Below are 24,885 nucleotides of genomic sequence, written 5' to 3'. Positions count from 1 at the left end.
CTCAAAGAGTCAACATGGTGAGGTGACTCATTGAGTCAACATGGTGAGGTGACTCATGGTGAGGAGCTATTCTTGAGGCAACTTGGTGGGCCTACTTGATTAGTCGACTTGGTGAGCCGACCTGACGAGCTAACACGGTGAGCGGGCTTAAAGAGGCGACGACTTGGTGGGGTAACTCAGCAAGCCAACTTATCAAGGCGAGATGGTGAGTCAACTTGGTGAGCTGACTTGGTGAGCACACTTGAGGAGTCCACTTCATGAGGTGACTCAGCGAGTTAGCTCGCTGAAGCGACTTGGGCGGGCCGACCTGGCGAGCGAACTTAAAGAGGCGACTTGGGCGGGCTGACATGGTGAGCAAACTTAAAGAGTTGACTTGGCAACGTACTTGAACAACCGAGTTGGTGAGCTAACATGGTGAGTGGGCTTAAAGAAGCAACTCGGTGGGGTAACTTGGCGAGCACACTTGTTGGGGCAAGGTGGTAAAATGACTAGGTGTTTCAACTTGGTGAGCTGACTTAGGGAGCTGACTTGGTGAGCGAACTTAAGGGGTCGACTTGGTGAGGCAACTTGAATAGTCAACTCGGTGAGCTAACTTGGGGAGCCAACATGGTGAGCAGTTTTAAAGAAGAGGCGACCTGGTGGGGCAACCTGGTGAGGCAAGACGGTAAGTCATCTTGGTGAGCCAGCTTGATGAGCTGTGAGCGAACTTAAAGAGTCAATTCTTTATTTAGCAAAGACCACATGGTCAGATGACTTGGTGAGCCGACCTGGATAACAAAATTGGCAAGCAAACTTATAGAATCGACTTGCTGTCCCCAGCCAGGATCGCATGCCTGGGTCAACCCAACTTGGGTCACTCGACTCGGTCGCCCCAGCCTCAAGCGACCCGAGTGGGTTGACGAGGGGAAAAAAAGTCAAAAAAAAATCATGGGAGGCCCTGTACAGTGAAAAGCGCTAAATTTTGGGCATTACAAAATTTAAAAAAAAATAAGTTAGCCCCTTTTGGATCACGCACAAGTTTCAGGTCACGTATTGCCGAGCTGACTCGAGGCATTACACCTAGCTAGCCAGATTCGAGGTAGGGTAGCCGAAATGATCCAATTTGAGAATTTTCTTTATAAAAAGAGATCATGATAGGCCCCATAAGGCAAAAAATAATGAAATTTTGGGAGTTCAAAAAAAATTGTTACCCGGTTTTGGATCGCGCACAGGGCTCGGGTCATGTAGCATCGAGGTGCCTTGGGTGACATGATTCGAGCAAAAAGTCGACGGTGGCATGAGTCGTGCAAAAACATTGGAGGCCATTAAGGCTCGAGGCGGGTTGGGTTGAAAAATTTTGGCATTAACCAAAAAGAAAAAGTTAACTGCTTTTGGATCACGTACACGGCTCGGGGCACTTAGAATCAAGTCGAGGACGGTGACATGAGTCGTGCAAAAAATTTGGAGATGACTCGAGTCGAGGCATCCGACTCTATCTAAGTTCAAAACTTTGGGACTTGACAAAAAAAAGAAAAAAGAAAAAGTTACTCGGTTTTGGATCACGTAAGTGACTCGGGCCACTCAGAATTAAGGCAAGTGCGGTTACATGAGTCGAGCAAAAAAAAAATGGAGGCGGTTAAGGCTCGAGGCAATTTGAGTCAGGGTAGCTGAGTCGATTCAAAAACTTTGGCCATTAGCCAAAAAAAGAGTTAATCACTTTTGGATCACGTACATGACTTGGGGTGCATAGAATCAAGTCAAGCACGATGACATGAGTGGTTCAAAAAAATTGCAGGCAATTAAGGCTCGAGGTGATTTGAGTCAAGGTTGCTGACACGATTTGGGTTGAAATATTTGGGTGTTAACAAAATAAGGAAGAAATTAACCACTTTTGGATCATGTACATGACTCGAGGGACCAAGTCGAGCACAGTGACATCAGTCCTGCGAAAAAACTAGAGGTGGTTAAGGCTCGAGGCGATACGAGTTGGGGCTGCCGACACAATTTGGGTTGAAAAATTTGGGTGTTAACCCAAAAAAAGTGTTGACCACCTTTGGATCACGCACATGACTCAGCGCACTTAGAATCATGTCAAGCATGGTGACATGAGTCGTGCAAAAAAATTGGAGGTAGTTAAGGCTTGACGCGATTCGAGTCGGGGTCCGGGTAGTTGGGGCAATTCGTGTCGGGGTTGCCGACACGGTTCGAGTTGAAAACTTTGGGCATTAACCCAAAAAAAAAAAAGTTGACCTCTTTTGGACCACGTACATGACTCGGGGCACTTAGAATCAAGTCGAGCACGGTGACATGCATTGTGTGAAAAATTCGGAGGCGATTCGAGTCGGGGTAGCAAACTCGATTTGAGTTCAAAACTTTGGGCGTTAACCAAAAAAATCAGTAAGTTGACCGATTTTGGATCACGTACATGAGTCGTTTGCCCTCGCCAAAATTACAAAACCTGGGGACCCGCCTGGAATTTGCAGTCAAAAGATTTTTTTGCCCTCACAAAAATTTACAAACCCCACCCGCTTGGAATTTGGACTTGGAAGATTTTTCTGCCCTCGCGAAATTTACAAACCCCACCCGCTCAAAATTTGGCACTTGGAAATTATGAAACCCCGCCCGCCCGAAATATGGACTTGGAAGATTTTTCTGCCCTCACAAAAATTGCAAACCCGACCCACATGGAAATTGCACTTGGAAGACTTTTTCGCACTCGCAGAAATCACAAAACCCCACCCGCGGGGAATTCGGCACTTGCGATTTTTTTTCGCCCTTCCAACAATCGCAAACCCCAGCAGCTTAGAATTTGGGACTCGGGAGATTTTTTTCCCCCTCATGGGAATTTTACAAAACCCCACTCACCCAAAATTTGGTACTCAGGAGATTTTTATGCCCTGGCAGAAATTTCTACAAAACCCCTCCCTCCCGTCCAAAATTTGGCACCTGGGAGAGTTTTCCCACCCTCGCGGAAAATTGCAAACCCCACCCGCCCGAAATTTGGCACTTGGAAGATTTTCCCGCACTCACACAAATTGCAAACCCCACCCGCCGGGAATTTGGCACCTGAGAGATTGTTATGAGCTCGCAAGAAAAAACCTTGCAAACCCCACCCCCACGCCCAGAATTTGGCACTTGGGATATTTTTTCGCCCTTGCACAAATTACAAACCCCACCCACCTCAGAGTCAAAAAAGGTTTTACAAATCAAGGTGACAGAGGGCTGAATCTCAGTGGATCATGGCAGCAAGGCCACTCTGCCACTTTCAATACCCCGTCGCTTATTTAACTTGTCTACAAAAGATTCTTCTTGCCGACCGCTTGAAATTAATATCCAAGGTGGCTCCAATGGGCTAGTGCACCGATTGGAGATGGCCAATGACACGGGCCCCTGGGAGTGCAAGAGCACCCCTACTACGGGTCGCGATGCAGCTAGAGAGAGATATGCACCGCATCTAGCGTGGATTCTGACTTAGAGGCATTCAGTCATAATCCGACACACGGTAGCTTCACGCCACTGGATTTTCGACCAAGCGCGATGACCAAATGTGTGAATCAATGGTTCCTCTCGTACTAAGTTGAATTACTATCACAGCGTAGATCATCAATAGGGTAAAACTAACCTGTCTCACAACGGTCTAAACCCAGCTCACGTTCCCTATTGGTGGGTGAACAATCCAACACTTGGTGAATTCTGCTTCACAATGATAGGAAGAGCCAACATCGAAGGATCAAAAAGAAACATCTCTATGAACACTTGGCTTCCATAAGCCAGTTGTCCCTGTGGTAACTTTTTTGACACCTCTAGCTTCAAATTTTGAAAGTCTAAAGGATCGAAAGGCCATGCTTTCATGGTTTGTATTCATACTGAAAATCAAAATCAAATGAGCTTGTACCCTTTTGTTCCATATGAGATTTTTGTTCTCGTTGAGCTCATCTTAGGACACCTGCATTATCTTTTAACAGATGTGCTCATCTTTCGGGCCAGGGAGAGAAACTCATTGTTTGCATCAGTGTAGGATGCGTGTGGCCCAGAACATCTAAGGGCATCATAGACCTATTATTTCCTCAAACTTCCATGGCCTAGGAGGCCATAGTCCCTCTAAGAAGTTGGCCGCGAAGGGGAACCTCCATGTAGCTAGTTAGCAGGCTAAGCTCTCATTCCTTAATGGAATTAACCAGACAAATCGCTCCACCAACTAAGAACGGCCATGCACCACCACCCATAGAATCAAGAAAGAGCTCTCAATCTGTCAATCCTTACTATGTCTAGACCTAGTAAGTTTCCCCGTGTTGAGTCAAATTAAGCCGCAGACTCCACTCCTCGTGGTGCCCTTTCATCAATTCCTTTAAGTTTCAGCCTTGCGACCATACTCCCCCCAGAACCCAAACACTCTAATTTCTCAGAAGGTGCTGGCAAAGTCCTTAGAGCATCATCCACCGATCCCTGGTCGGCATCATTTATGGTTGAGACTAGGATGGTATCTGATCATCTTCGAGCCCTTAACTTTCATTCTTGATTAATGAAAACATCCTTGGGAAATGCTTTCACAGTGGTTCATCTTCCATAAATCCAAGAATTTCACCTCTGACAATGAAATACGAATGCCCCCGACAGTCCCTATTAATCATTACTCCGGTCCCGAAGGCCAATGGAACAGGACCAGACTCCTATCGCGTTATTCCATGCTAATGTATTCAGAGCATAGGCTTGCTTTGAGCACTCTAATTTTTTCAAAGTAACAGCGCCGGAATCGCGACCCAGCCAATTAAGGCCAGGAACATGCCACCGGCAGAAGGGACGTGAGGGCCAGTGCACACCCAGAAGGCGAACCGACCATGACGACCCAAGGTCCAACTATGAGCTTTTTAACTGCAACAACTTAAATATATGCTATTGGAGCTGGAATTACCATGGTTAATGGAATATACGTTAAGGGATTTAGATTGTAGTCATTCCAATTACCAGACTCGATGAGCCCAGTATTGTTATTTATTGTCACTACCTCCCCATGTCAGGATTGGGTAATTTGCGCGCCTGCTGCCTTCCTTGGATGTGGTATCCATTTCTCAGGCTCCCTCTCCGAAATTGAACCCTAATTCTCCATCACTCGTCACCACCATGGTAGGCCTCTATCCTACCATTGAAAGTTGATAGGGCAGAAATTTGAATGAAGCGTCGCTAGCATAAAGTCCATGCGATCCGTCAAGTTATCATGAATCATCGAAATAGCGGGCGAGCCCACGCCAGCCTTTTATCTAATAAATGCATCCCTTCCGAGAGTTGGGATTTGGTGCATGTATTAGCTCTAGAATTACTACGGTTATCTGAGTAGAAAAGTACCATCAAAGAAACTATAATTTATTTAATGAGCCATCCGCAGTTTCACAGTTTGAAATAGTTCATACTTAGACATGCATGGCTTAATTTTTGAGACAAGCATATGACTACTGGCAAGATCAACCAGGTAGCTTCTAACAACGAGGGGACCCCCAAGACCTGCTATAGCCAAGGGATGCCCACCGTGATGGGAAACCAAAATTTGCATTTGCTCCGTCATGCATCCAAACATAATCCGCCGCACAAGCAACAAGAATGACGTTCACAGCACATGCAGGACTTGCAACGATCAAAGATTTCACTCAAGAGGAAAGTGTCCCATCGTCGACCGAAGAGGGCTGAACAAGGAGCCTTGGTTCACAGGCACCTAGGAAGAACATCCTGTACGGAACCCTTTACCCTCGAACTCGCTGTCGCCACTACTTAGAAAGAAGCCTCGAGTCTGTACAAGATGCACCGCGCATGTAGCCACCTCCATTGTAAGGCCACCCAGAGACATCCATTTCCTAGGCATATGCCTCCTACATGCCTATTGAGGTGCACTCGCACAGACAAAATCCTTCTTGATTGCAACAAACATTTTCCCATGACAAAGAGCTGGTTGCCAAAGTGCCAACAGAGACCACCGTGCTGAAGGGTGAAGGGCCATGTGAGTCGAAAACATGGCTGGTTATGCGATTGGCGGGGGCATCACTGTGCACGCGACCACCTCAATTATAAGGCCGCTCAAGGGAATCATGTATAACAACCCCTCCACACATTTATAGGTGATGAGAACCCGCCTGCATATACAGACATATCTAACCTCTGGCAAATATCTCCTTTCCCAGCACAGCCTCGCTAACCGTTCCCCGTGACACGTGATCTGCCAGCGCAGGTATAGAAAAGTTCTTACGGGTGAACACTCTCACACTAGTGTTGTCGAAAAAGCTTCAATCTCATGCAGATGCACATACCGAAGAACTGCACTGCGAGGGAACCACCCGTGAGCACCCACATCTCAGCAAAAAGCATTCATGCGATTTCTTCCCCTAGACAGACACGTTGGGCCTGCACTTGTCAGTGCATTGCAAAGATGAGCGCTCTGGTTCACAGGAGCCTGAGAAGAACATCTCATACGAAACCTGTTCCCCCAAAATGCTTGAATCAAAAATTCTCGCAGCAAAGTTGTAATGCAAAGATGTACACCACGCACGCGACCGAGTAAGGACACTCAGACACATCCATTTCCAAGGCATATGCCCCCTACACACTTTTTGGTGCACCCCGTACAAACGGCCATACTTCGACAAGACCTCCTAGAATTTTGCATCTAAAGAGAGATGAAATTCCTTGGGCTTTTTTTCCACACAATGCAAACACTGAATGCTCTCTTTAGGGGGGAGTTGAAGAAGAGTATCTCCCACAAAACCCATGAGCCGCAGCCATTCGGATCACACAGGGTAGGACAGGGCACAGAGAGTTTTTGCATCCAAAGAAAAATTATTGGTAATACTCTACGCTTCTACTGGCTCGGACCACAAAGGCTATCACGACAGTGCCATGCACTTTTGCAGGATGAGACAGTGAAGAGGCGAGCATGCACCAAGAACGCACTAGTGAATAAATTATGCGGCAACCAAACCTTTTGCTGGCCCCCCTCTCAATCCCAAGGCTCTACCAATCGGCAAAAACTTAGGGTGGAGAGTGGACCCTTAATGAAATTAGGGACGTCGAGCAATGCACCCGTGCAACCATCTCTTTCCTTCTTACCATCTGGGAAGGATACAAATGCAATAATAGAACGTGCCAATGAAATGGAGCCCTTGGCTAAAAGATACAACTCCATACACACTCAACAACAAGCGCATCTTATAATCAAACACCAAATGTGCAGTTTGTTCCAAGCTGTGCAGACACCTACATATAGGGTATATCCAACAAAACAAAGCGACAAGTACTTCCCACCAGCTCCACCACTGTGATATTACCGAATGGGATATATATACTCACCGTCACAGATTAATGACCATCATTACCATCTCGGAATAGATACAAGCACATCTAGCTTTATCCGATCAACTGGATGAATTTCACCTTAAACGGGCCCAATCCAAAAGTTCCGGAGGTCATCTCCTGGAACTCTCAATAACAAGGCCCATCTTACATGCAAACTTTGCTACTGCGCAAACATAGGTTGCAATTAAAGAGAAATTGCAAGGCCGTCATAATGGCTCAAGGCCAATGCTCTGACTAAGTCAATTTTCTCTTGCAATCACCATGCCGCCATTCACAAAGAGATCTCCCCATTCACTTGTGATGCGACGCACAATCCAAGTGTTAGACGCAAGCTCACCCTCAAAAGGCCACTTTCCAAGGCATCCCCTGATGACACATTGGAACGACAACCACTGTCGAACCATTCCCGATGTTGTGCCGATCGAGTTGGCACAGAGGCAACCTTGGGGAGCTCCCGCGTAGCAATCGAGATGTGCTTTTATACCCATCTCTCACAAATACCAATGTTAGCTGTGAACAAATTTGGAATCTAAGGGCTCACATCCATCGATATCGTCGGCACTGGGTCTATATACAAAGGCCACAGAGAGGTTTCGAGAAGAGAAGCCCCCCTGCTCGCTCGCACAAACATCCTAAATTCTAGACACAAGCTCCCACCCTTAGCATCACTCTCCAGATCATCGCAATGACACATTGGAATGACAACCACTGTCGAACAACTCCCAAAATTGTGGCAATAGAGTGAGAAAGAGGAGCAACTTTGGGGAGAGGCGCATAGAAAACGGGCTGCTCTTCCATTCTGCTCTTATATACAGATGCGATGTCACTGATTTCGTTTGGAATCTAAGGCTGCATTCATCCTTGCCCATGCGAGCAATGGCTCTTCTTATCAAATGGCCATGGGGAGCTTCCGATAATAAAGGCTCCCTTGTCACTCGTGATGCACAACCCAACTGCTAGACGATGGCTCGCCCTTCAGATCGCTGCCAGGGCAACCACCACAATGGCACCATTGGAACAACAACTGCTGCCAAACCATTCCAAAAATTTTGCACCAAAGAAGTTGTTGCGAAGAAAAAAAATCTAGGGAGAGAGCACTCACATAGAAAAATTGGGATGGCTTCACGGCCCTTCCAATAGAGAAACGATGCTAGTGCCAATACTCAAAATCTGAATAACGTGTCTTTCTCGAACACCAGCACCGATTCTATTGGCGAGGGTCACCAAGAGCTTTTGTTATCAAAGCCTCCCATTGTAGCCGCGATAGGCACGCAAAAAATTTTGCTAGAGTGCCAAGCGCCCACCCACCTCATGGCTAGAGACAAGAGCTCGCCATTAGATCAACTTCGAAATCATAGAACAGACGCAATGTAGAATGGAAACTCCTACCAAGTCTCTTCCGTAATTTGCGTCGGTCGAGTGATCGAAGAAGGTGATCTAAGAGAGGGTCCAAGCGTAGGCATTCATTGGGGGATTTGTGCTGATGGCATAAATTTATGCAATACCTGAGCAAACCCTGAACGGAGGCGCTAGACGAGAGCTCCCATTTTAGATTGAGTTTTAAAATCACCAAGAAGATGCGGTGAGGGCTGGCAACCGCTGCCAAACCTTTTTTCGAAATTGCGCTAGCTGAGTGAAAAGAAAACATGATCTAAAGGAGAGTCCAGGAATAGCACCCTCGAGGGTGGGCTTCATGCCCCTCTAATTGATTCAACATCGACGTACACCATTTCAAAATCTGACATATCCATCCGCCCTGACAGCGGCGTTGAATCAATGAGGGGGGCATGGGAGAGGCTCATGGAAACCACCTCTCCCATTGTAGCTATGATAGGTATGCAAAAAATTTTGCTAGAATGCCAAAGCACCCACCTCATAGCTATAGACAAGGGCTCGCCATTAGATCAACTTCGAAATTGCAGAACAGACGCGGTGTAGAATGGCAACCGCTGCCAAGCCTCTTCCGTAATTGCGTCGGTCAAGTGATCGAAGAAGGTGATCTAAGAGAGGGTCCAAGCATAGGAATTCATTGGGGGATTCGCACCAATGGCATAAATTTATGCAACACCCGAGCAACACCAGACGGAGGTGCTACACGAGGGCTCCCATTTTAGATCAGGTTTTAAAATCACCGAGTAGATGCGGTGAGGGCTGGCAACCGCTACCAAAACTTTTTTCAAAATTGTGCTAGATGAGTGACAAGAAAACATGATCTAAAGGAGAGTTCAGGAATAGCACCCTCGAGGGTGGGCTTCATGCCCCTCTAATTGATTCAATGTCGGCATCCACCATTTCAAAATCCGACATATCCATCTGCCCTGATAGCGGCGTTGAATCAATGAGGGGGGCACGGGAGAGGCTCGCGAAAACCACCTCTCCCATTGTAGCCATGATAGGCATGAAAAAATTTTTGTGAGAGCGTCGAGCACCCACCTCATGGCTAGAGACAAGGGCTCGCCATTAGATCAACTTCAAAATCATAGAACAGACGCGGTGTAGAATGGCAACCGCTACCAAGTCTCTTCCGTAGTTGTGTCAGTTGAGTGATCGAAGAAGATGATCTAAGATGGTCCAAGCATAGGCATTCGTTGGGGGATTCACGTCGATGGCATAAATTTCTACAATACCCAAGCAACACTGGACAGAGGTGCTAGATGAGGGCTCCTATTTTAGATCAAGTTTTAAAATCACCAAGTAGACGCGGTGAGGGCTGGCAACTGCTGCCAAACCTTTTTCCGAAATTGCGCCAACCGAGTGACAAGAAAACATGATCTAAAGGAGAGTCAAGGAATAGCACATCGAGGGTGGGCTTCATGCCCCTCTAATTGATTCAACGTCGGTGTCCACCATTTCAAAAACTGACATATCCATCCACCTTGACATCGGCGTTGAATCAATAAGAGGGGCACGGGAGAGGCTCGCGGCAACCACCTCTCCTATATAAGCTATTAGTGCGAGGCTCGCTATGCATTAGAAAATAGTGAAAACACCAACAACTACCTTAAAAATCCAAATCCTTGAAAATTCTGACCAAACAACCATTCACGACCCAATTTTTTATGAGGTCGGCAGAGGAGCAAAAGATTGTCATCAGTTAGGAGATGTGAGTTCATGGAGCCAAGGGACTGAAATGGTCATCAAGCTCTTTCGATCAACTGGATGAATTTCACCTTGAAGGGGGGCCAATCCAAAAGTTCTGGAGGTCATCTCCTGGAACTCTCAAGAACAAGGCCCACCTTATATGCAAACTTTGCTACTACGCAAACATAGGTTACAATTAAAGAGAAATTGCGAGGCCGTCACAATGGCCTGAGGCCAATGCTCTGACTCAGTCAATTTTCTCTTGCAATCACCATGCTGCCGTTCACAGAGAGATCTCCCCATTCACTTGTGATGTGATGCACAATCCAAGTGCTAAACATGAGCTCGCCCTTGAAAGAAAGACCACTTTCCAAGACATCCCCCGATGACACATTAGAACGACAACTGCTATCGAACCATTCCCAATGTTGTGCCGATCAAGTTGGCATAGAGGAAACCTTAGGGAGCTCCCACATAGCAATTGGGATGTGCTTTCATACCCATCTCTCACAAAAACCAATGTTAGCTGTGAACAAATTTAGAATCCAAGGCTTGTATCCATCAATATTGTCGGCACTAGGTCTATATATTCAAAGGCCACAGAGAGGTTTCGATAAGAGAAGCTCCCCTGCTCGCCCGCACAAACATGCCAAATGCTAGACACAAGCTCCCGCCCTTAACATCGCTCTCCAGATTGCTGCAATGACACATTGGAATGACAACCACTGTCGAACAACTCCTGAATTTGTGCCGATGGAGTGAGAAAGAAGAGCAAATTTGGGGAGCCGCGCATAGAAAATGGGTTGTTGCTTCATTCCGCTCTTATATATAGATCTGATCACATTGATTTTGTTTGGAATCTGAGGTTGCATTCATCCTTGCTCACACAAGCAATGGCTCTTCTCATCAAATGGCCACGGGGAGCTTCCGATTACAAAGGCTCCCTTGTCACTCATGATGCGCAACCCAACTGCTAGCCCACAACTCGCCCTTTAGATCGCTGCCTAGGCAACAACCACAACGACACCATTGGAATGACAACCGCTGCCAAACCATTCTGAAAGTTTTGCACCAAAGAAGTTGTTGCGAAGAGAACCACTCTGGGGAGACAGCACTCGCATAGCAAAATCGAGATGGCTTCACAACCCTTCCAATAGAAATGATGTTGGTGCCAATATTCCAAATCCGAATAACGTGTCTTTCTCGAACACCAGCACTGATTCTATTTATGAGGGTCGCCAAGAGCTTTTGTTATCAAAGCCTCCCATTGTAGCCATGATAGGCATGCAAAAAATATTGATAGAGTGCCAAGCACCTACCTCATGGCTAGAGACAAGGGCTTGCCATTACATCAACTTCGAAATTGCAGAATAGACGCGCCATAGAATGGCAACCGCTGCCAAGTCTCTTTTGTAATTGCATCGGTCGAGTGATCGAAGAAGGTGATCTAAGAGATGGTCCAAGCATAGGAATTCGTTGGGGGATTTGCGCCAATAGCAAAAATTCATGCAATACCCAAGCAACACTGGACGAAGGTGCTAGACGAGGGCTCCCATTTTAGATCAAGTTTTAAAATCACCAAGTAGACGTGGTGAGGGCTGGCAACTGCTGCCAAACCTTTTTCCAAAATTGTGCCAGCTGAGTGAAAAGAAAACATGATCTAAAGGAGAGTCGAGGAATAGCACCTCAAGGGCAGGCTTCATGCCCCTCCAATTGATTCAACGTCGGAGTCCACCATTTCAAAATATGGCATTTCCATCCGCCTTGACATCGGCATTGAATCAATGAGAGGGGCACGGGAGAGGCTTGCGGCAACAACCTCTCCTATATAAGCTATTAGTGCGAGGCTCGCTCTGCATTAGAAATTAGCGAACACACCGACATCCACCTTAAAAATCCAAATCATTGAAAATTCTGAACAAACAGCCATCCACGACCCAATTTTTTATGAGGTCGTCTAAGGAGCAAAAGATTGTCATCGGCTAGGAGATGTGAATTCATGGAGCCAAGGGACTGAAATGGTCATCGAGCTCATCTGATCAACTAGATGAATTTCACCTCAAAGGGGCCCAATCAAAAAGTTTCAGAGGTCATCTCCTGGAACTCTCAAGAACAAGGCCCATCTTACTTGCAAACTCTGCTACTGTGCAAACATAGGTTGCAATTAAAGAGAAATTGCAAGGCCATCACAGTGGCCCGAGGCCAATGCTCTGACTAAGTCAATTTTCTCTTGCAATCACCATGCTGCCGTTCACAGAGAGATCTCCCCATTCACTTGTGACACGATGCACAATCCAAGTGATAGACACAAGCTTGCCCTTGAAAGGCCACTTTCCAAGACATCCCCCGATGACACATTGGAATGACAACCGCTGTCGAACCATTCCCAATGTTGTGCCGATCGAGTTGGCACAGAGGCGACCTTAGGGAGCTCCCACGTAGCAATCGGGATGTTCTTTCGTACCCATCTCTCACAAAAACCAATGTTAGCTGTGAACAAATTTAGAATCCAAGGCTCGTATCCATCGATATCATCGGCACTGGGTCTATATATTCAAAGGCCACGGAGAGGTTTCGATAAGAGAAGCTCCCCTGCTCGCTCACACAAACATCCCAAATGCTAGACACAAGCTCCCACCCTTAGCATTGCTCTCTAGATTGCTGCAATGACACATTGGAATGACAACCACTGTTGAACAACTCCCAAATTTGTGCTGATGGAGTGAAAAAGATGAGCAACTTTGGGGAGCTGCGCATAGCAAATGGGCTGCTGCTTCATTCCGCTCTTATATATAGATCCGATGTTGTTGATTTCATTTGGAATCCGAGGCTGCATTCATGCTTTCTCACACAAGCAATGGCTCTTCTCATCAAATGGTCACGGGGAGCTTCCGATTATAAAGGCTCCCTTGTCACCCGTGATGCGCAGCCCAACTGCTAGACGACAGGTTGCCCTTCAGATTGTTGCCCAGGAAACCACCACAACGGCACCATTTGAATGACAACCGCTGCCGAACCATTCCAAAATTATTCTACTAAAAAGGTTGTTGCAAAGAGAATGACTCTAGGGAGAGAGCCCTCGCATAGCAAAATCGGGATGGCTTCATGGTAGCTGGATGGGATTTGAATTCATGGAGCCAAGCGAGTGAAATGTTCATCGAGCTCATTCGATCAACTGGATGAATTTCACCTTGAAGGGGCCCAATCCAAAAGGTCCAGAGGTCATCTCCTGGAACTGTCAAGAACAAAGGACAATCTTACATGCAAACTCTACTACTGCGCAAACATAGGTTGCAATTATAGAGAAATTGCAAGGCCGTCACAATGGCCCAAGGCCAATGCTCCGACTACTAAGTCAATTTTCTCTTGCAATCGCCATGCCACTATTCACAGAGAGATCTCCCCATTCACTTGTGATGTGACGCACAATCCAAGTGCTAGACGTGAGCTCGCCCTTGAAAGGCCACTTTCCAGGGCATCCCCCAATGACACATTGGAATGACAACCGCGTATCGATCGAGAAGTGCTTTCGTACCCATCTCTCACAAAAACCAATATTAGCTGAACAATTTTATAATCCAAGGCTCGTATCCATCGATACCATCAGCACTGGGTCTATATTCAAAGGCCACGAAGAGGTTTCGATAAGAGAAGCTCCCCTGCTCACTTGCACAAACATCCCCAAATGCTAGACGCAAGCTCCCGCGCTTAGCATCGCTCTCCAAATCATCACAATGACACATTGGAATGACAACTACTGTCGAAAAACTCTCAAATTTATGCCGATGGAGTGAGAAAGAAGAGCCAGATCGCGTCGACGAAAAATGGCTAAGCTAGATCGGGTCGGCCAGCATGGCTCAGCCACCATTTTTTGCCAAGAGCTTTCGATATTAAAGCTCCCATGTAGCCGTGATAAGTACACCATGACAAATTTCTAGAGTGTTGAGCACCCATAGCAAATTGCCATTATACCAAGCAACGTCGGAGTGCTAGACAAGGGCTCACATTTATATCAAGTTTTAAAATCACCAAAAAGACACGCCATGGATCGGCAACCACTGCCTCACCTTTTCCAAAATTTAGTCATCGGAAAACATGATCTAAAGGAGAGCCAAGGAAAAGCACTGAGATCACTTCATGTCCCTTTCATTGATTCAACATCAGCATACACCGTTTGAAAATGCAACAATCCGATCCGCCTAGACACCAATGTTGAATCAATGAAAGGGGCATGGGAGATGCTCGCGGCAACAACCTCTTCTATATAAGCTATTAGTACGAGGCTCGCTCTACATTAGAAAATTGTGATAGCACGGACAACTCCCTTAAAAAACCAATTCAATGAAAAATGTGACCAAACAGCCATCCACGACACCGTTTTTGGAGCTCGGCCAGATCGGGTTGGCTAGCATGGCTCGCCCAGATTGGCTCGGCTAGCATGGCTCAGCTAGAATGGCTTGGCTAGCATGGCTCGCCTAGATCATCTCGGCTAGCATGGCTCAGCCAGATCAGCTCGGCCAGCATGGCTGGGCCAGAATGGCTCACCCAGATCGGCTCGCCCAGCATGACTCGGCCAGAATGGCTTGCCCAGATTGGGTCGGCCAGCATGGCTCCCCTAGATCAGCTCGACCAAATCGGGTTGGCCAGCATGGCTTGGCTAGAACGGCTCGGCCAGATCGGGTCAGCCAGCATGGCTTGCCCAGATTGGCTCAGCCAGGCTGGCTCGCCCACCATTTTTCAAGCACACTACCTCCCCTATATAAGCTATTAGTGCAAGGCTTACTCTACATCAAAAATGTACATTCAATGCACAAGTACCTTAAAACCCAATTCAATGCAAAATATGACCAAATAGCCATCCATGACCCCATTTTTCATGAGGTTGTCAATGGAGACAAACATTGGCATTGGTTAGGCGATTTGATTGCACCAATCAGGGGGGTAAATTGATCAATTTTTGGAGACCGACTAGAGTGGCTCAACGACCATTTTATATCAGAAGCTACCTGATTTGAGAATTATGACTCAAGTAGAATGGCTCGGGTACCCATTTTAAGAACTTAAAGAGTCAACTTGGTGAGCCGACCTGGCAGGGTGACTTGATGAACAAACTTAAAGAGTCGACTTGGTGAGAGTACTTGGTGGGCTGACCTGGCAAGGTGACTTGATGAACTAACTTAAAGAGTCGACTTGGTGAGAGTACTCAATGGGCTGACCTGGTCATGTGACTTGATGAACGACCTTAAAGAGTTGACTTGGCTGGGTGACTTGATGAGCGAACTTAAAGAGTCCACTTGGTGAGAGTACTTGGTGGGGCAACTTGATGAACGGACTTAAAGGGTCAACTTGGTTAGAGTACTTGTTCTGGTGACTTGATGAACGGACTTGAAGAGTCGACTTGGCGGGGTGACTTGATGAAAGGACTTAAAGAGTCAACTTGGTGAGAGTACTTGGTGGGGTGACTTGATGAACGAACTTAAAGGGTTGACTTGGCGGGGTGACTTGATTAACAGACCTAAGGAGTTGACTTGGTGAGAGTACTTGGCAGGGTGAACTGATGCACAAACTTAAAGAGTCGACTTGGTGGGCTGACCTGGTGGGGTGACTTGATGAACGGACTTATAGAGTCGATTTGGTGAGAGTATTTGTTCTGGTGACTTGATGAACGAACTTAAAGAGTCGGCTTGGTGGGGTGACTTGATGAAAGGACTTAAAGAGTCGACTTGGTGGGGTGACTTGATGAACGAACTTAAAGGGTCGACTTTGTGGGGTGACTTGATGAACAGACCTAAAGAGTTGACCTGGTGAGAGTACTCGGTGGGGTGACCTGATGAACAGACTTAGAGAGTCGACTTGGTGAGAGTACTTGGTGGGCTGACCTGGTTGGGTGACTTCTTGAACAGACTCAAAGAGTCGACTTGGTGGGAGTACTTGGTGGGGTGACTTGACAAACAGACTTCAAGGGTCAACTTGGTGAGGTGACTTGATGAACGATCCTAAAGAGTTGACTTGGTGAGAGTGCTTGGTGTGGTGACTTGATGAACAGACTTAAAGAGTCGAATTGGTGAGAGTACTTGGTGGGGTGACTTGATGAACGAACTTGAAGAGTCGACTTGGTGGGGTGACTTTATGAACGGACCTAAAGAGTTGACATGGTGAGAGTACTTGGTGGGGTGACTTGATGAACATAGTTAAAGAGTCAACTTGGTGAGAGTACTTGGTCGGGTGACTTGATGAACGCACTTGAAGAATCGACTAGGTTAGAGTACTTGGTGGGGTGACTTGATGAACGAACTTAAATGTTCGACTTGGTGGGCCGACCTGGCAGGGTGACTTGATGAACGAACTTAGAGAGTCAACTTGCTGTGAGTACTTGGTGACTTGGTGGGCCGACCTGGCCGGGTGACTTGATGAACAAACTTAAAGAGTCAACTTGGTGAGAGTACTCGGTGGGCTGACCTGGTCATGTGACTTGATGAACAAACTTAAAGAGTTGACTTGTTGGGCTGACTTGGCCAGGTGACTTGATGAATGAACTTAAAGAGTCAACTTGGTGGGTCGAACTAGCGGGGTGACTTGGTGAGAGTACTTGGTGGACTGACCTAGCAGGGTGACTTGATGAACGAACTTAGAGAGTCGACTTTGTGAGAGTACTTGGTGGGTCAAACTGGCGGGGTGACTTGATGAACGAACTAAAAGAGTCAACCTGGTGAGAGAACTTGGTGGGCCGAGCTGGCGGGGTGAATTGATGAAGGAACCTAAAGAGTCCACTTTGTGAGAGTACTTGGTGGCATGACTCGATGACCGAACTTAAAGGGTCATCTTGGTGAGAGTACTTGGTGGGCCAACCTGGCGGAGCGACTTGATGAACAAACTTAAAGAGTCAACTTGGTGAGAGTACTCGGTGGGGTGACCTGATGAACAAACTTAAAGAGTCGACCTCGTGAGAGTACTTGGTGGGCCGACCTGGTGGGGTGACTTGGTGAGAAAACTTAAAGAGTCAACTTGGTGAGAGTAGTTGGTGGGCTAACCTGGCAGGGTGACTTGATGAACGAACTTAAAGAGTCAACTTGGTGGGCTGACTTGGCAGAGTGACTTCATGAACGAACTTAAAGAGTCCACTTGGTGGGTTGAACAAACTTAAAGAGTCAACTTGGTGGGGTGACTTGATGAACACACTTGAAGGGTCGACTTGGTTGGGTGACTCTATGAATGGACCTAAAGAGTTGACTTGGTGAGAGTACTTGGTGGGGTGACTTGATGAAAGGACTTAAAGAGTTGACTTGGTGAGAGTAATTGGAGGGGCGATTTGATGAACGCACTTGAAGAATCGACTTGGTTAGAGTACTTGGTGGGGCGGCTTGATGAATGAACTCAAAGAGTCTACTTGGTGAGAGTACTTGGTGGCTCGACTTAATGAGCAGACTTAAAGAGTCAACTTGGTGAGAGTACTTCGTGAGGTGAATTGATGAACGGACTTAAAGATTTGACTTGGTGGGAGTACTTGGTGCACCGACCTGGTGGGGTGACTTTATGGATGGACTTAAAGAGTCAACTTGGTTAGAGTACTTGTTCTGGTGACTTGATGAACGGACTTGAAGAGTCGACTTGGTGGGGTGACTTGATGAAAGGACTTACAGAGTCAACTTGGTGAGAGCACTTGGTGGGGCGACTTGATGAACGGACTTAAAGGGTCGACTTGGCACGGTGACTTGATGAACGGATCTAAAGAGGTGACTTGGTGAGAGTACTTGGTGGGGTGAACTGATGAACGGACTTAAAGAGTCGACTTGGTGGGCCGACCTGGTGGGGTGACTTGATGAATGGACTTATAGAGTTGACTTGGTGAGAGTAGTTGTTCTGGTGACTTGATGAATGGACTTAAAGAGTCGGCTTGGTGGGGTGACTTGATGAAAGGACTTAAAGATTCGACTTGGTGGGGTGACTTGATGAACAAACTTAAAGGGTCAACTTTGCGGGGTGACTTGATGAACGGGCCTAAAGAGTTGACTTGGCAAGAGTACTCGGTGGGGTGACCTGATGAAAAGACTTAGAGAGTCGACTTGGTGAGACTACTTGGTGGGCCGACCTGGTTGGGGGACTTCGTGAACTAACTTAAAGAGTCGACTTGGTGGGAGTACTTGGTGGGGTGACTTGATGAACAGACTTCAAGGGTCGACTTGGCCAAGTGACTTGATGAACGGTCCTAAAGAGTTGACTTGGTGAGAGTACTTGGTGTGGTGACTTGATGAACAAACTTAAAGAGTCGAATTGGTGAGAGTACTTGGTTGGGTGACCTGATGAACATAGTTAAAGATTCAACTTGGTGAGAGTACTTGGTCGGGTGACTTGATGAATGCACTTGAAGAATCGACTTGGTTAGAGTACTTGGTGGGCTGACTTGATGAACGAACTTAAAGATTCAACTTGGTGGGCCAACCTGGCAGGGTGACTTGATGAAAGAACTTAGAGAGTCAACTTTGTTAGAGTACTTGGTGACTTGGTTGGCTGACCTGGCTGGGTGACTCGATGAACAAACTTAAAGAGTCGACTTGGTGAGAGTACTCGGTGGGCTGACCTGGTCACGTGACTTGATGAACGAACTTAAAGAGTTGACTTGGTGGGCCCACTTGGCTGGGTGACTTGATGAACGAACTTAAAGAGTCGACTTGGTGGGTCAAACTAGCAGGGTGACTTGGTGGGCTGACCTGGCAGGATGACTTGATGAACAAACTTAGAGAGTCGACTTTGTGAGAGTACTTGGTGGGTCGAACTGGTGGGGTGACTTGATGAACGAACTTAAAGAGTCGACCTAGTGAGAGAACTTGGTAGGCCGAGCTGGCAGGGTGAATTGATGAATGAACCTAAAGAGTCAACTTTGTAAGAGTACTTCGTGGGCCGACCTGGCGGGGTGACTTGATGACTGAACTTAAAGGGTCGACTTGGTGAGAGTACTTTTGGGGCTGACATGGTAGAGTGACTTGATGAATGAACTTAAAGAGTCGACTTGGTGAGAGTACTTGTTGGGGTGACTTGATTAAAAAACCTAAAGAGTCAACTTGGTGAGAGTACTCGATGGGCCGACTTGGCGGGGTGACTTGGTGAGCAAACTTAAAGAGTCGACTTGGTCAGAGTAGTTGGTGGGTTGACCTGGTGGGGTGAATTGATGAACAAACTTAAAGAGTCAACTTGGTGGGCCAACTTGGCAGAGTGACTTCATGAACAAATTTAAAGAGTCCACTTGGTGGGCCGACTTGGCAGGCTGACTTGATGAATGAACTTGAAGAGTTGACTTGGTGAGAGTAATTTGTGCACTGACCTGGTGGGGTGACTTCATTAATGAACTTAAAGAGTTGACTTGGTGGGGTGACCTGATGAATGCACTTGAAGGGTCAACTTGGTGGGGTGACTCTATGAACAGACCTAAAGAGTTGACTTGGTGAGAGTACTTGGTGGGGTGACTTGATGAAAGGACTTAAAGAGTCGACTTGGTGAGAGTACTTGGTGGGGCAACTTGATGAACGCAATTGAAGAATCGACTTGGTTAGAGTACTTCGTGGGGTGACTTGATGAATGGACTCAAAGAGTCAACTTGGTGAGAGTACTTGGTGGCTCGACTTGATGAGTAGACTTAAAGAGTCAACTTGGTGAGAGTGGGCCTAATGGGGCAAGTTGGTGGGGCAACTTGGCGAGTGGAATTAGAGAGCCAACGTGGTGAGCCGACTCAGTGAGTTGGTTTGTTGAGATGACATGGTGAGCAGACTTGGCGAGTCGACCTGGCGAGCGAACTTAAAGAGTCAACTTGGTAACGTGCTCGAGTCGACTTGGTGAGGCGACCTGGTGAGCAGGCTCATTGAGTCAACATGGTGAGGCCACTCATGGTGAGGAGCTATCCTTGAGGTGACTTGATGGGCCTACTTGATTAGTCGACTTGGTGAGCTGACCTAACGAGCTGACACGGTGAGCGGGCTTAAAGAGGTGACGACTTGGGCGGGCCGACCTGGCGAGCAAACTTAAAGAGGTGACTTGGGCAGGCTGACCTGGTGAGCGAACTTAAAGAGTTGACTTGGCAGCGTACTTGAACAACCAACTTGGTGAGCTGACATGGTGAGTGGGCTTAGAGAAGCAACTCGGTGGGGCAACTTGGCGAGCACACTTGTTGGGGCAAGGTGGTAAAATGACTAGGTGATTCGACTTGGTGAGTTGACTTAGGGAGCTGACTTGGTGAGCGAACTTAAGGGGTCGACTTTGTGAGGCAACCTGAATAGTCGACTCGGTGAGCTGACTTGGGGAGCCGACATGGTGAGCGGTCTTAAAGAAGACGTGACCTGGTGGGGCAACCTGGTGAGGCGAGACGGTAAGTCATCTTGGTGAGCCAGCTCAACGAGCTATGAGCGGACTTAAAGAGTGAATTCTTGATTTTGCAAAGACCACATGGTCAGATGACTTGGTGAGTTGACCTGGCTAGCAAAACTGGCAAGCAAACTTATAGAATTGACTTGCTGTCCCCAGCCAGGATCGCACAGCTGGGTCTACCCAACTTGGGTCACCCGACTCGGTCGCCCCAGCCTCGGGCGACCCGACTGGGTCACCAGAGTGGGTCAATGAGGGGAAAAAGAATTTACAAAAGTTCATGGGAGGCCCTGTACAGCGAAAAGAGCTAAATTTTGGGCATTACAAAATTAAAAAAAAGAAGTTACCCACTTTTGGATCATGCACAAGTTTCAGTTCATGTATTGCCGAGCCGACTCGAGGTGTTACACCTAGCTAGCTAGATTCAAGGTGCCTTGGGTGACATGATTTGAGCAAAAAGTCAACGGTGGCATGAGCCGTGCAAAAACATTGGAGGCCATTAAGACTCGAGGTGGGTCAGGTTGAAAACTTTGGGCGTTAACCAAAAAGAAAAAGTTAACCATTTTTGGATCACGTACACGACTCAGGGCACTTAGAATCAAGTCAAGCACGGTGACATGATTTGTGCAAAACATTTAGAGATGACTCAAGTCGGGGCATCCAACTCTATCCGAGTTCAAAACTTTGGGACTTGAAAAAAAAAAGAAAAAAGAAAAAGTTACCCAGTCTTGGATCACGTAAGTGACTCGAGCCACTCAGAATTCAACACTTGGGAGATTTCTTCACCCTCGCAGAAATTTTCACAAAACCCCACCCGCTCGAAATTTGGCTCCTGGGAGAGTTTTCCCGCCCTTACAAAAAATTGCAAACCCCACCCGCCCAAAATTTGGCACTTGGAATATTTTCCCGCACTCGCACAAATTGCAAACCCCACCCGCTGGGAATTTGGCACTTGAGAGATTGTTACGAGCTCGCAAGAAAAAACCTTGCAAACCCCACCCCCACCCAGAATTTGGCACTTGGGAGATTTTCTCACCCTTGCGCAAATTAAAAACCCCACCTGCCTTAGAGTTGAAAAAGGTTTTACGAATTGAGGCGATAGAGGGCTGAATCTCAGTGGATCATGGCAGCAAGGCCACTCTGCCACTTACAATACCCCGTCGCTTATTTAACTTGTCTGCAAAAGATTCTTCTCACCGACCACTTGAAATTAATATCCAAGGTTGCTCCAATGGGCTAGTGCGCCGATCGGAGATGGCCAATGACACGGGCCCCTGGGAGTGCAAGAGCACCCCTACTGTAGGTCGCGATGCAGCCGGAGAGAGATATGCGCCGCATCTAGCATGGATTCTAACTTAGAGGCATTCAGTCATAATCCGACACACGGTAGCTTCACGCCACTGACTTTTCAACCAAGTGCAATGACCAAATGTGTGAATCAATGGTTCCTCTCGTACTAAGTTGAATTACTATCACGACGCAGATCATCAATAGGGTAAAACTAACCTGTCTCACGACGGTCTAAACCTAGCTCACGTTCCCTATTGGTGGGTGAACAATCCAACACTTGGTGAATTCTGCTTCACAATGATAGGAAGAGTCGACATCGAAGGATCAAAAAGCAACGTCGCTATGAACGCTTGGCTGCCACAAGCCAGTTATCCCTGTGGTAACTTTTTTGACACCTCTAGCTTCAAATTCTGAAAGTCTAAAGGATCAATAGGCCATTCTTTCATAGTTTGTATTCGTACAGAAAATCAAAATCAAATGAACTTTTACCCTTTTGTTCCACACTATATTTCTGTTCTCGTTGAGCTCATCTTAGGGCACCTGCGTTATCTTTTAACAAATGTGCTACCCTAGCCAAACTCCCCACCTGACAATGTCTTTCGCCCAGATCAGCGCGCCTAGATGCACCTTAAGGCCAAAAATAGGGGCATTTCCCCGTCTCTGCCTCACGGAATAAGTAAAATAATGTTAAAAGTAGTGGTATTTCACTTGCGCTTGAAAGCTGCCACTTATTCTACACCTCTCAAGTCATTTCACAAAGTCAGACTAGAGTCAAGCTCAACAGGGTCTTCTTTCCCTGCTGATTTAGCCAAGCCCGTTCCCTTCACTGTGGTTTCAGTAGATAGTAGATAGGGATAGTGGGAATCTCATTAATCCATTCATATGTGTCACTAATTAGATGATGAGGCATTTGGCTACCTTAAGAGAGTCATAGTTACTCCCACCGTTTACCCGCGATTGGTTGAATTTCTTCACTTTGACATTCCGAGCATTGGGCAAAAATCACATTGCATCAGCATTCGCAGGGACCATCACAATGCTTTGTTTTAATTGAACAGTTAGATTCCCCTTGTCCGTACCAGTTCTGAGTCAACTATTCGCCACCTAGGGAAAGCCCTTCGAAGGGGGCGTCCTGCGTCTTTCGCCTGATTGGCACGCGACGGCCCGCCCTCGCCACGAGAGCAGCTCAGGCAGGCTGCCAACAGCCCACGAGTTTGGGGCACAGACCCCTAGGCCTAGCCCTCAAAGCCAAACCTTTTCTCGAAGTTACGAATCCATTTTGCCGACTTCCCTTACCTACATTGTTCTATTGACCAAAGGCTGTTTACCTTGGAGACTTGATGCGGTTATGAGTATGATCGGGCTTGAATGGTACTCAGTCCTCTAGATTTTCAAGGGCCACCAAAGGCGCACCAGACACCGTGGGACATGCGGTGCTCTTCCAGCCGCTGGACCCTATCTCCGATTGAACCAATTTTAGGGTGAGCAGGCTGTTAAAAAGAAAAGATAACTCTTCCCGGGGCCCCCGCCGATGTCTCCAGATTTCCTAACATTTTCGTTCGCTGCCACGTCCCAGTTCGAGAATATTAACCCGATTCCCTTTCAATGATTGCACAAAGTGCGCCCTTGAAATAGGGTTTCCCCATCTCTTAGGATCGACTAACCCATGTCCAAGTGCTGTTCACATGGAACCTTTCCCCACTTCAGTCTTCAAAGTTCTCATTTGAATATTTGTTACTACCACCAAGATCTACACCGGGGGCTGGTCCACCCAGGCTCACGCCCAAGGTTTCACAACAACCCCCGTATCCTCCTACTCATCGAAGCCTGGCACTTGCCCCAACAGTCGAGTATAGGTTGCGCGCTTCAGCGCCATCCATTTTTGGGGCTAGTTGATTCGGCAGGTGAGTTGTTACACACTCCTTAACGGATTTCGACGTCCATGACCACCGTCCTGCTGTCTTAATCAACCAACACCCTTTGTGGGATTTGGGTTAGCGCACAATTTGGCACCATAACTTATCTTTTGGTTCATCCTGCATCGCCAGTTCTACTTACCAAAAATGGCCCACTTGGAGCTCGCAATTCTGTGGCGCAGCTCAATAGAGCAACCATGCTGACTTACCTATTTAAAGTTTGAGAATAGGTCGAGGGTGTTACACCCCCGATGCCTCTAATCATTTGCTTTACCTGATAAAACTCGCATGTGAGCTCTAGCTATCCTGAGGGAAACTTCAGAGGAAACCAGCTACTAGACGGTTTGATTAGTCTTTCGCCCCTATACCCAAGTCAGATGAATGATTTTCACATCAGTATCGCTACGGGCCTCCACTAGAGTTTCCTCTAGCTTCGCCCTACTCAGGCATAGTTCACCATCTTTCGGGTCCCAACAGGTGTTCTTGCACTCGAACCCTTCACAGAAGATCAGGGTCGGTCGGCGGTGCACCCTCCGAGAGGGGATCTCGCCAGTCAGCTTCCTTGCACCTCACAGGTTTTCCCAACCTGCCAACTTGCACACATGTTAGACTCCTTGGTCCATGTTTCAAGACAGGTCGGATGGAAAGCCCGCTGGCCAGCGCCACGAACGCACAGGTGCCCGAGAGCCCACCGTAAAGGTGCATGCTTCGCTCCTTGACTGCTGTGATGGAAGTATTTGTGCGACTAGAAGGTCGCTCTTGTGCTGCCGTGATAGCCCATGCTGGCATGTCCCCCGAATTGAGCGGCAGACCGGCTCACACCATTTCACATCCGACCAGGGCACATTGCTGACCTCCATCCGCTTCCCTCCCGACAATTTCAAGCACTCTTTAACTCTCTTTTCAAAGTCCTTTTCATCTTTCCCTC

The 24,885-nt window shown here is 47.3% G+C and overlaps 1 non-coding gene and 1 pseudogene across 1 annotated transcript in view; both read right to left on the bottom strand.

Moving 5' to 3' along the window:
• Nucleotides 1–4,358: 4,358 nt before the first annotated feature.
• LOC149548712 (18S ribosomal RNA) lies at nt 4,359–5,446 on the bottom strand (annotated as a pseudogene).
• A 16,390-nt stretch (nt 5,447–21,836) lies between these two features.
• Nucleotides 21,837–24,885, bottom strand: part of LOC149548711 (25S ribosomal RNA) — a 3,403-nt gene continuing 354 nt past the window's right edge. The window contains exon 1 of the ribosomal RNA XR_016354913.1: nt 21,837–24,885. This exon is cut by the window's right edge and continues 354 nt beyond it. This is a non-coding gene — a ribosomal RNA (25S ribosomal RNA).

Source organism: Cupressus sempervirens, chromosome 7 (assembly GCF_028749045.1).
Source record: "Cupressus sempervirens isolate cs-2001-9-10 chromosome 7, ASM2874904v1, whole genome shotgun sequence".
Lineage (NCBI taxonomy): Eukaryota > Viridiplantae > Streptophyta > Pinopsida > Cupressales > Cupressaceae > Cupressus > Cupressus sempervirens.
The sequence above is the reverse complement of the archived record's forward strand: the minus strand, read 5'-3'. Positions and strand labels throughout refer to the sequence as shown.